Genomic DNA, 13,134 nt, shown 5'->3' with positions numbered 1-13,134 from the left:
CTATCAGTACGTTATCCTGCTTCTTATTAGATAAATTAAAAACAATTTAACCATTACATATCACTGCCTGTGAAAACCCTTACTGAATAAAAGCTTAAGCAATAAAATAGGTAGGAATAGCTCACCTCAGTAGTATTGACTGCAATTTTAATTTTTATTCAGCTAACTTTGCTTACATCTACGAATAACAGTGTTCAAAAAAAAGGGAAAGACCAGTTTCGCAAGACCACCCTGAGGAAGTGATACAAGGCATTATTAGATGTGCTTGAGGATGAGTCAGCAATTCTTATCTTACATCACGCTAAATAAATTATACCAGAAGTTTGGCTACGCTCACAAAACAATAGGACGGGGAAAGTAAACCAATTCTGGAAGCCTTGAGTACAAACATTGATTAGAAATGGAAAAGACAGTTCTGACTGGGTTTCACAGAACAGCAAAGTATGGCTGATAGCAAGAGAGGCATGGGAGAAAGCAGCTTCTTGTACAGGAATATTTGTCCAGCGCCTGTAGAAGAGCATATTGGAGAGCTCAGACTGGGACGATAAAAGTGTATAAAACGTTAAGGAAGCGGGAAGTATGGCAGCCCACCAGGAGCCTGTTGCAGAGGACACACAGATACTGCAGAAAGAGATTCACTGGTTTCACATGATTACCTCGCTTCTAGTCATTATTTAAATCCCTGCACGCTTTGGCCCTTTAATTTATTCAGTGGACGTTCCCATCTTTCCCTGTTCCCTTACCCTGAAGCATCGCTTGCCACACTACAGTAAACCACCTCTAGATGTTACTCCTGCCTCTGAAGTCATCTGGAGTGAGACGGTTCTGTGTCATCCTAATGATACTGACTGAAGGTTAATTAATACAGGTCGTTTGTGTCTTAGGCTTTGATGAATGCAGGGGACCGCCATTTCTGGACTCTGATAGTCTCAGTCATTTGCTGTTGAAATCTGAAAAAGTAGGACCAAGAAGCAAAACGTGTTTGTGGATTTCAGGAAAGAGAGTAACCTATCGGGCAGAGACCAAGAGGAATTACCTAATTACAGCTGTGCTGAAGAGTTCAGTGAATTACTCATGAACTTAGGAGAAATACATAGCACAAAGGTAACTGTAATTATCATGTCTTGAGGGTTCATTCTGTATGGCAGGAATATATAGCACAAAGTACCTATAACGCCCTATGCAGTGTGGATACGGCAGATGGCCTGTGCTGGGCAGCTTTGCTAAAGCAGCAAATTAACTCAGCATGTCTCTTCGACAGACCTCACGTGTCCAACCTACCACAATTTAAAGTTCCGTAAAGGAAACTCTGGATATCTCATCCTCTGCTTTCTGAGTAAACTGCCCTCCACGGAGACTGGAGAGACAAGCTGCCCATGCTTCCTGCCTAGAGATTATTTTGTTCTTCACAGATGGATTTTACTTGCAAGAAAATTTACACGATTATATGTAAGTTACAGACAAAACGCAGAGCTGCAACTTCAAGTGGCTGTGTCACCGCAGACATTTTTCTTACCCCTCCTGTAATAAAAAGTGCATGAGAATGTTTCATTATGTGATACCCAAACTCTTGTATAAAGGTTACAGGGTAGATGGTTAAAGGGTAATATACTTTCTGTTCTTCTAAAAAACACCAACGTGTTTTAAATGGTCAGATATTATATGGATGGCAGTCAGCCACTGCAGAGAGGTCAAGTCAACCAGAGGGGTGGGACATAACACTCCCAGATTGAGCAGAGAAAAATGCAATAATATTTCTTCCCCTCTTAGGCTTTTCTTCACAATTTCTCAGTGCCTGTCCCCTGGCAGCTCTGATGAAGGGGCTGCTCTGCACGACCTATCCCTCCAGCAGGGCTAGCGCTCCTCCTCCTCCTCCTCCTCCTGCCAGTGGCAGCCGTGCTGCATCAGGGCCAAAGCAAGAGGCCCTGCACACCGGCATGGGGGCCGGAGAGAGGATGAAACTTGTGCTGCTGGCAGAGGGGTGCCCAGCCACCTTAGACGGACTTTGCCAAGTTCATACCAGCAGCCTGCGCTGCACCCTTTCTGCTGATAAACCCAGGACTTCAGTCTAGGGCTCTGTCACACCAGGGCAGAAGGAATAAGGGAGGAGGTAACGAGGCACCCAGAGAAACTCAGAGGGCAACTCTTGTCTCTCCTTCCACCTATGGGATGCCGAAAGCCGGGAAACACAGTCATTACAAAGCCTATTAGAGAACATAATTAACTCCAGCTGGAGCTTTTGAACTCAACTTTTTAAAACCTCTCCCTCCTTATTAAGGGCATTAAGCAGTCACCTTTTCCAAGACTTCAGTGAGAACTGCTTTCCTCATATTAATTCAATCTTCTTTAAATGATCAAGAAAGGCTCTTTTCTCCCCCTAGGTCTAAGAAATAACTTACAGGCCATGTACTGAGAACATCACAGTCTCACCGGAGGGGACTATACTGAGAGATGAGTGATATCTACTACCCATCAATGCTGTGTGTGTAAAAAGGCAAGTAAAGTTTCTTCTGAGGTGTCTCAAACTCAGAAAGCTCACAGAATGCTTTGAAAATGTTTTGGGGACTTTCTTTTCTGTTAAAAGCTAATGTTGTGAAAGGGAGAACTACTGTTGGAGAAAACATACTTGCTATTCTCTTTCTCTCAAGGAGGCAGAAAAGTTAGGAGAATGCTTCTTCATCCTTCGTGATCAGCAGCTATTCAGCAGGCTTTCAACAATAGGGAACATTAATAGTTTGTACGTGCTTTGCCAGATGAAACACTATTTTCGGTATGAGCATGATTGAGCATGAGCGTGGGCATGAGCATGGGCATGATTCAGCAGTTTCCTAGCCAGCAAGTAGTTCAAACCTATCCTAGAGTATTTTCAGACTTGTTATCATGTGTCTCTTAGTAATAGTTTTCCTCTCTTACCGTATAATCACAGATAAAGTAAATCTATTAATGTATTACTCATTAATAAGCGTGGGAGCACATTAGGTTATCCAATATAGTGAGAGGACTTGGCCAAATGGATACAGTGATCACTAAAGGTATTTCCATTGAATATAATTATCTATGGCACTCTTTAAGAGACTTTAATTCTTGTGAGAAAATTAAGTTTGAACTCAAGAGACCTGAAACCCATGAAATATAACCACAGCAGGGTCAACTCGTTTGTATTCTACCATACTATTTCTATGTCGCTTTGCACACAGGTAGGAGGATTGGTGTTCTTCTCAAGGCTACTAATACAGAGGAAGCAACTTGTATGTATTTCCTGGATTGGGGTTCTGGTTGCGGTTACTCATTTGACATTAACAACAAAAATATACAATGATCAGAGGTCAGCTCTAAGGCTGGAAATTTGAACTGACAGTGTACGTGTGAACATAAGCATAATGAAAAAGGTAGGATTCAACTGTCTTAAAATATGGGATGTGTGTGCGAGATGCTCTTGTTTAATCTGCAGTCAGGTGTGCATTACTGTAACTGGCATGTGTTGAGGATTCATTCTGCGTAGCAGAAATACAGCATCATGAGCAGCAAGCAATGTTCTTGCTGCCTTTGTCATAAAAATCTTGATTAGAACTAAAAAGGAAACAAAACTCATGTGATGGACACTTCAGCAGTTTATAAATCCCCTTTCTTTATTCACACAGGAACGCTTTGCACAGATCCCCTCTCCTCGCTGCCCTGCCATCTCGCTGGGTAGCTGGCTAACAGCATATGCAGAAGCAACCTCCTCCTTCAGCTTCCCTGGGAAGAATCCTAATATGGTGCTTTACTGTGGGAAAGCACTTTGGCCTCCTTGCTACAGTAGCCCACTTGCCCCATAAACTCAGCTTTAAGGGCTCCCGCTCCATTTTCAGGCAGAAAATAGGATGCAGCACATCTGATGCCCCTTGACACATCCACCCCGTTCCTTGCACGGAGAGGAAAAGCCTGTGTGTAAGATGCTGCCCCTGGGAGCCGCTACGATCGACAGAGTTGTGAGGTGGCCTGGGCCCAACGAGCAGCCTTCCAGCTCCCCGCAGAAGCGACCCAGCCAGGGACTGCCCAGCCCGTTTGTCTTCTGTGGGGCATGAAGATTAGTGGGACTGTAAAGGGCAACTTCCAGTATCTGTGAAATCAAACATGTTCCTCCGGAGAAAAATTTCATGGTACTTCCTTTGCAGGGAGGGGCGAGGAACGAGAGGTGGAAAGGATCTGACCTGATAGCACAGTGCCCACTGAGAAAGCAAAGAATCATCAGCACAGTTCTGAGTGGAATTTAGTGATTCCTGTTGTTCCTATGGTAGTTAGGCACCTAAATGCCTTTGCAGATTCAGTCCATGATCTAGAACTAAAGTAAAGTTTCCATCTAGGTAATAAAACTAGATACTGGTTCAGTGACTGAACTGGGGAAAAAGTTTTCTTGAGAAGGAAAAAAAACCAACATGGGTCTCACTCAACTTCAAACACTTGAATGTTTTTGGCAAAACCAACAAAAAATTAACAACAAAAGAACACACACTCCAAAATATATTTTGGGAAAGCCAAAGCTTTATCCAAAGCATGACTGAAAAAGCAACATTCTCTAAACAAAAGTAACTCTGCAAAGTAGAACATTAAAATGTTTTCAAATGTCAAACCCCAAACAACTTACTTGTTTTTTTTACTCAAGTGAAGAGGAAAATCTATTTATTTTGGTTGAAGCTGTTCTGTGATTTAAACCAAATTCACAACAAAACTTCCTTAATGCTATAGTCCCAGCCTGCTGATTTGTATTTTAGGGGGTACAAGATACAGGAAAATGAAATGGTAAGAATGAATGTTATGTCACATCAAGGCACCTGAATAGCAACAAACCAAAGAATTAAGAAAATAAAACCCCTCCAAGAATAAATCAGTTGTCCTTTGGCAAAGGTAACTTAAGAAAATGGCTGTTGAAGGTTTTGGGGCTCCTATGTTCACTCAGCTGTTCACGGGCAAGATTAAACACTTTGGCAGTGAAATGCAAATGTGAGGCGTGTCATGTGAGGTTTTTCTCTTGGCTATTTCTGGGAAAGCAGGGTCCTTTAGGTCAAGAGATGAATAAAGCCACCCTATCAGTCAATATAGGGCGGGGGGGGAAGTGTTTATGAGAAGGTATGTTAAAAGCAATCCGTAGTAGCTGGATACCATAGCGAAAGCTGACCTGTAACTACTAGCTTAACACAGTATGAATTAGTAACTTACAATGAAAGCTTTTCTTTTTCCTGGATTCCCACAGAGTTTACATTTTTGTAAGCAAGCAAAGCCAAATGAAAATATGAAAGCCTTACAGACCCCTGGGCTTGTCAGCCACTATGTAAGGCAAAGTTCAGCTCTCTGCTCTCCATCGCCGAGATTCTTGGCAGGCGTGACAAAGCTTTCCTCCTACCGCTGCTGGAGCCTTGCCATGGCTGTTTTGACTGTCTCCTTATTTTAGTCTCTGAGAAGCTGACAGAGGACATCTGACATTATACCTGTATCTTTTTTTGTGGAGGGAAAAAAATAAAATTGGCTCTTGAAACCGCTGTGTTTGTTCCTTGAGAAATTCTTAAAGTATTGAAATTTGATTGGAAGTTCCAAACACTTCAAACAGATGCTTCTATTAAACAGGAATCGGTGGCAAACCAGAGCACTAGTTACCTAGTAAAAGGTAACGATTTTACAATATCTTGCACTTATTTTAAATTCTTTTAGCAAAGGTGCTCATGAAATTCCTAGGTGGTGACAGCCTTTTCTTTCGTTGGGTTTTTTTTTCCCTCCATGTAAGAAAGTGCCTTAATAACACATGTTGTTTTTCTGGGTGGAGATACAACTTGCTTTTACCTGCTTTAGCTTTATTCTTTTATGTAAAACATCATGCTACTCAAACTGTACATGCAGGTGGTTCTGTAGGCCTGGAAAAGGAAACACCCTTTGAAAGTAGGCTCCGAAATCACTTCACCTGGACAACACTGTTAATGAAAACAGAGAGAAATCTGTACAGGACCTTCCATCATTTAAAAGATAAAACAATATTGCCTTTACCACTCATCTTTCATTTCAGATTCTGAAAATGTTTATTATTAGAATGAGAAGGATATAAACATAAAGGTTGGATGCCACAAATCTGATAAGGCTATTGATTTGAGGCCCAAACCTTTATTTTTCAAGTAAACTTTCATTTTAAACTATTGCAGCAAGCACTTTATACAAATAGATTTCCTGCAGGGACTATTGCCTTTAGGAATGAGAAGGAATTAAAAGCATTGCTTGTCTTACTAGTAAAGTATTACCAGAATGACAATTACAGCTATCGCAGAGTAACAGTCCATTTTTCCGACTGCAGGCTTTGATTCTTTACTGACATGGGTAGAAGTTCTACTCACAGGGTCAGGAAATGTCTGTTGTCTACTATAAGACAGGTTTATTATTACTAACATATATTTTGAATAGCATTAAATCACAAACCTAAATTCTGATTATAAAGTCACAAAACAGCTGTTGCAGAACACAGTACTGTATCTCCTTAAGTAGGTAACAATTTGTTGCTTTGAGGTAAAATAGTAATAATCCAGTTGTTAGGATTTTTAAATTTTTTGCAAGTTCAAGTTTCTCTTTTAAGTTAGGCTTCACATGCAAGGAATAATAGGGAGCAATCACTAGAATGATTTAAGCTTTATGAACCTAATGGCACTCCAACTCAAATAATTATTTCTCTCTTCCCCTGTAAGAATGCTCATTATTGGTTCTGTTTCCTGAGTTAAACAGAAGCCAGGAAAATTACACAGTTTAAGTTGAGAGTCTACACGTGAAAAATATGCATAGAAGAAGTTTTTCAAAACAGCCTAGGTTCTGTTGACTGGCTGAGATGTAGCAGTGGACATAAGAAAAAATTATCTGCAATAACCAACACTCTAAAAGAAGCTCTCATGTTTTGAGAACAGATTGTTGTTCATCACCCATCGCAGAAAAGCAACAAAAAATTGTCAGAGTCTGGAAAACTTCTGCTTAACAACTACCAACAAGGTGGAAATTTCAGCTGTCGTGCTCTCTAACGGAGCGAATACAAAGGTTCTCTATAAACTAGCAGTGAACCAACTTTAAAGGTTACTTTAACATCCAGACCTGCTGATCATCTTTAGCTTGATATCCTAGCTTGAGCTTGTTCCTCCCCTGAGCTTCCACTTAAGTGGTAGCAGTTTAAAAGGACTCATTAAGAAATGGCTCAGAGCTCCTGTCCACACCTTCACCGTTTTCCCCTCCATCCTCCCTGCAGCACTGCATCTGTAAACACAGTGTGACACAGGGCTCAGTTCTTATGCCATGGTCCTGTCATGGTGCATCTATTACTGGAAATTTTTAAGCTACTTTTGATGGAAAATCGGTAGCCTTCATTATATTTTGTTAGGCTTCAAAAACTAATTTATTGACAAAATAGCGGAAATACTTCCTTAAAGAGAGGTGCAGGGTACAGTAAAACATTTTCTATGCATATTAAAAAGATGTGGATATGAGGTCAGTGATGCATAAAACACCATCTGTAGTGTACCAAGTCTATGCTTAATGTAATGAGCTTCACCTCAGCCATGAAATATGTCTTCCACGCAGCCTGGAAGAAAGGTTGTGCTGGAGAGCAGATTCGTCTGCTTGTCCAGAGGCTGTGAATAGCAAGGATGCATTAGCCATTGAAGAGCCTGCTCCACTGCCTATTCAACATCAACTGTGACTTTTAGTACAAGGATCTGCCAACTCCGTTACGTCTACGTGAACCAGAAAATTCATGTGGTACCCCTTACCTCCGGATCACTTATTAAAATATTTGCTATTGTTTCTGTACTTAGAAAGAAAAGTCACGTTTCTCAGCACAGATATAGCAAATGTAATCATGCTGATACTTGACGTTGGGGAGTTTCATTTCCTTGAAGCTCTTCTCTTTCCTCTGTCCTCGGAAAAACAGAAATGCAATTAGGAAGTCAAATCGCTGTCTATTGGTTATCTATGGAAAGTTGGCACATTCCTCACATGATCTTTATTTTTGCCTTGAAAAGAGCTAATGTGCTCTTTCGCCTTGCATATGGTCCAGAATGAACCTCTAGCTCCTGTTTACACTCCTTCAGAGAAGTTACTTTTTTTTCCCCTAATGCAGGCTAGAAATTAAAAAAAAAAAAAAAAAGACAAGCTTAACATTGAAGATAAATATTTTATGAGTTATAAATATATGTCTAATATTAGCTTCAAGTCATTTCAAATGCTAGGATAAGAAGGGATTTTCAAATGACATTTTAATTAGAAAGTGGTTTTGTAGAATTGGTATTATGGGCCAAAAGTTATTTGTCACGTCATAGAGACACTTGCCAGAAATGCAGGGATGACAGGCAGCAGCTGCAAAATGGCTGCGTCTTGCTAAGAGGCACTGAGCAGGAAGACGTTGCAAAGATATTCAGATACTTTCGGAAGTCCTTGATGAAAACTTAACTAGAACAGGATAAAATCCAGTAAGGTATGTAAAAGCATATAGTCTGTCTGCCTATAAAGCTGTAAGATTGCATTTTCTTACATGTCATCTGCTAAAGTTAGTCAGCCAGGTGCAGTTTCTGCCTTTTGGTGAATGAAAGTTATTTTTCACTCAATTTATTTACTACAGCATCAGAAATGCAATTTTTTATAAGTCCTTAAAATATTTGGGCCTCTACAAACAGGGAAAGTGGGTTTCTCAGCTAAGTTTTGGTGGTTCTCTCTGCTGGAGAGCTACATGTTCAAGGGAAAACAGGTTATGATATATCAGCTTTTGCTATTTAGTACCAAAACCATAATACGTGCACCATGCATAATAGCGCATCCTCATGTAAGCACACGTGTACTATCAAACTCTAAATGTGCAAAAAAATTGAGATTTTGGAGGGGGAAGTTTCTTCAAAAAGGAAACTGTAAATAGTCTATTTTAATAGATCAAAACCTGAGTGTAGTGCATTCTGATTCTAGCAATAAGCATGCACTCTGATTTGCCCCTGGGGGCAATCACATTCATTGTGCTCATGACATGTAAAAATATACAAGAAATAATACTTCTGAGGTTTCACATCCTTTCACAACGTAATCAGAAGACCCAGGAGTACATGTCTGAGCAATGATAGGAGTACTGTGGAGTTACTTGTTTCCCATGGAAATCATTTGTGACTTCCCGCTCTTTACTGCCACACATCTTCAAAGCACAAAAACAGCTTGTGTTTTGAGCAGAACAATTATTTGCTTTACATCAAAGTTTTATGTAGTGCTTAAACTAGGTTTCAAAGGAGTAAAATTAATGCAGGTCTGTGTAACACATGGGTGGTGATGTGTTTTCCGCTCCTAGTACGCTTTCTATTGATAGATCTCGGTATACTTTACAAATGTTAATAGTTCAGCTGCTTGCCAGAAAGAAAATATGGTTTGCTGTTTCAGAATAAGGACCACTGCTAATTATTGCTAATCCCTTCTACTTTTGCAAAGAATTATAAAAGCAGTCATCTCCACGCCTTACCTGCTGTGTGATTACAGTCTGATATATCTCCAAGTATTTCAGTTTTAAGTATTTGGGTGGTCTAGTCCTATAGAGTATAATTTTGCCTCTCAGGATCATACTCTTGTTGCTGCTTCCATTGCTCCTATGGGTAAGAGCTTTAAAAAAACCCCAGGCCTGTTGTCTTATGCTTAATGGATTAAACTGCTCTCTGCACAGGTTGTTTAACATCACGCTTACGATGCAGCTAAAGTACTTGGAAAACATGAGTTAAAAACAGAAATGGGATTACTCACATTATAAAAATCTACATGTTCTGTATATTGTCCTGTAAGAGTCTATCAATATAGACAACTGTTGAACACAGACAACATTCCACGATAATCCCGATTTTTTGCTCCAAGTATTTTGCTCCATCCTCAAAATAAGAGTTCAGTGTTAACTAGTAATATTACTGTCCACATTTTTTACTACCTTCATGCTGGTTGAATCATAGAATAGCTCAAAGCCTTGTCTGTGATCACTTGCTGTAACTGTGTACAGCGTTTGCCACCGTGGTGATGTGACTGTCCTGCACTGTGGGACTCCTAATTCTGTCAGTGAAAATTGCTGGTTCTGCAGATTATTTGCAGAAAGCCAGTTGTGAACGTTTTGCTTTTGAAATTCACACTCAGTCCAAAACTTGTGTGAACTGAATGTTGTTTCTGTTTCCCGAAAAGGTTAAAATGGCTTCAATTTTGTAATGCATTCACACTAAACTATCCATTCGAGCCATTATGTTTGTAGGTCTTTCAAGAAGCTGTATGCCTCCATCGGGGAAGAGATGAGTGTCGTTGTTTTTCAGTATGATATTTACCTTCATTATAACCCTTTATTAAAACGCTCTTTAGACCTGACTTTTTTAAATGGGGTTAGGTCCTGGTTAGGTTCAAGAACAAAACTAAGACAAAAATTGTTTTCTTTCATACTCCAGTTCCTTGTGGTCAGGAGCTGAGGTAGCAAATGTATTTTGCTTTCCAGGCCGCTGTTACACTGGTAACAGTAACGGCAACAGCAGAGATGTACGCTATTGCAGGTAAATAACTTTTGTCTTCCTGACTGTGTGACTTAGATGGGCAGAGGCTCCTCTCAGAACAGGGAAACCTCACCCCTCAGCCCCGAACCTCCATCTCGGGCAGAATCCCAGTCAGGTGTAACAACTAAATCTCTCTTCTTAGTGTCTAACTACTTGTTACACAGTGCTGTTAACATTTCTATTTTATATTTTTACTGTAAATCTCCATGTTTTCTTTTTCTACTTACAGACCCTCAGTTCTTCAGTAAGATGCGTTTCTTTCCAGGCCAGCCCAAGAGAGGAGTCTTAGAAAGAGAAATAAAAATGAAGTGGCTAAGGAGTCCAATTTAGACATCGTGCTTTCTTCTCATCTCTTCAGTTGCCCTTAGACATCTCTGCCTGCCTTCAGACTGACTGACGTGTTCAGACTGCCAGACTTGCTGGAGTCAAATCCAAGGGGATTAACATGAACTCCATTAACCCCGATGCATAGTCTGATCCTCCCACATGCCAAACTCCTTAGTGGCTCTATCTGTCTGAGGGCCAACTTGCATACCAAGGGTCAGAAAAACTTGAAAATTAAAATTGTTTCAGGCAACCAGAGCCTAATGGAAGTCATCGCTCCCTTGATCTCCTTCAGCAGTGAACAGGGTGAATTTGCATGGTTTGTTTTTTTTTTCCTTTTCCTTTTCTCCTCCACAACGTATTTTCTGTCAGGATGGCTAAGTGGTGTGGCCGAGGGCAGGAGAGCCGCTTCCATGCCCAGCCTTATGAAATATATTTCGTCTCGTGAAGGAAGTCAGCTCTCAGGAACTAGAGGAAGGAAATACTTTTCCTGTTTCATATTAGCCCCAAAGACTCTAAAGCTACTTTTGTGATTAATCTAACCAAGTAGCAGTTTGTCAGTATGAAAGGAGATGTGTATGTTGCTAATCTCTGAATGTCTTTCCTCTTTGGAGTTCAAAAATGGTATAAAATCCTTGGTATAGGCATATTTTTTAACAGGAAAAATGCTATATTTTTCCTTCAGTCATATAGTCGGCCACAGGTCACAAATGGAAAATAAAAGCACTCAGTGAGAGGCACACTTCACGCTTTCTCCATCTCAGATATTTTATAGTTCTTTTCTAAAAATAGATTTTGTCTAGAACAAAAGTTGCACTTTGAGATAGTCTAAAAGATGCTTCAGCGAAATGAGGCCACACAGCGCAAGGTATGCTTTGTGGGAAGTACATGATTAAGGATTGTTTTTGTTTCTTGTTTTGGTCCTTTCTGTGGCCCTGGAGGTCTTTGTGGGAATATGTCCCAGTGAAACTACAAAAACAGTTCCCTTACTTTGTCTACTGGGTGGTTCATTCTTTGGCAGAATACTTAAACAAGTGGTGTATGAAAACTTAAAGGAAAAGCTGAAAAACATGTTAAAAACTGGACACGAGAGCGCTAAAATGAAGACAGTGCATTACTCAATAGTTGTTTTGTTTTTTGTGGTTAGTCAAACTGTCCTTTCTCTGCACAACTGTGGGGATTGCTAAGCATGAAAGATCCCCTTTTGTAAACAATCCAAGCCTCAGCATATTTGCTGTGTCAGCTTTCTCATCGGTTTAGGTACTGGTAGCAGGAAAGAAGTGCCATGACTTGTGACTGGTTCAATGACCAGACGTTTCTGAAGTAACAGTTAAGGAATAAAAATGACCCTTAAATCATTATTTTGATCTGGAGAATATATTCTTGGGATTAAGGCAAAATTTGGCGTGGTTTTCAGCTTTGATTAACTAAAAGAAAAATTATTTCACATGGAAAAATATAAATTTAAAAACCATGTGTGAGAAATTAAAAACTACAAAATATTAAAGTAGACTCTAAACTGCTTTGGTGTACTGTCCACAGTAATATTATTGTTGCCCTGTGAGATCAGCATTCTCGGTAGCGTAAATAGTTGTGGGTCACGCTTTTAGCTTTACTCTTTGGGATCTAGCAGGCCTCAAAACTGCCTAATTTCACATGATAATTTGATTCTGGCACTATTTTTATATTTTCTAAGCTTGTGATCATAAACTGGGATTGCTTTAGTTTCTCCAGAAGTGAAAGTGAAAAATGTATACATTGAAACGTCACCAGTGTACTTGGAGGCATTACTGCTTTTCTGAGTATAGGTACCTCCAACTGGAGATGCAGTAAGAGGCCTTTGCCACCCAGTACAAGAGACCTCTTTCATTACACGTATCCCTAATACTTTACATAAATACGGAATAATTTTTTTTCCCATCTTTCTTAAAAGCCTGTAGGTTTAAAAGCTTTTCAACAGTATGGTACACGAAACAAGTTTCTCGGCACGATCCTTAACTTTTCTAGCAGAGAAGCCTCAACTTGTTCAGTAGTGCTGATGGTTTCCCAAATGATCCCAAGAAACAAGCCTTTAGGTAAGTCCCTGCACAAACTTTTCAGAGAGGGCTTTTTTTGGTTTTTTGAATCATTCATAACTGCTCATGTTTCACAAATTCCTTGATTGCGGAAATATTGTCTAGTGACATCTTGCGCTAGCTTCCCTAAGGATGCAGAAAGTTAATAGCAAATTACACATGATTTCAGTGCCATGAAGCAGGAGTCC

At 40.0% G+C, this 13,134-nt stretch overlaps 1 long non-coding RNA gene across 1 annotated transcript; it reads left to right on the top strand.

Annotated features, from left to right (window-relative positions):
* The first annotated feature begins 8,358 nt into the window (after positions 1-8,358).
* LOC143161632 (uncharacterized) lies at positions 8,359-12,389 on the top strand. The gene is made up of 3 exons (XR_012995567.1): positions 8,359-8,473; positions 10,493-10,547; positions 10,777-12,389. It is a non-coding gene; the product is annotated as an uncharacterized LOC143161632 (long non-coding RNA).
* Positions 12,390-13,134: the final 745 nt, after the last annotated feature.

The sequence above is a fragment of the Aptenodytes patagonicus genome, chromosome 6, assembly GCF_965638725.1.
Source record: "Aptenodytes patagonicus chromosome 6, bAptPat1.pri.cur, whole genome shotgun sequence".
NCBI lineage: Eukaryota > Metazoa > Chordata > Aves > Sphenisciformes > Spheniscidae > Aptenodytes > Aptenodytes patagonicus.
Note: the sequence above shows the minus strand (reverse complement) of the source record. Positions and strands in the feature narration are given on the sequence as shown.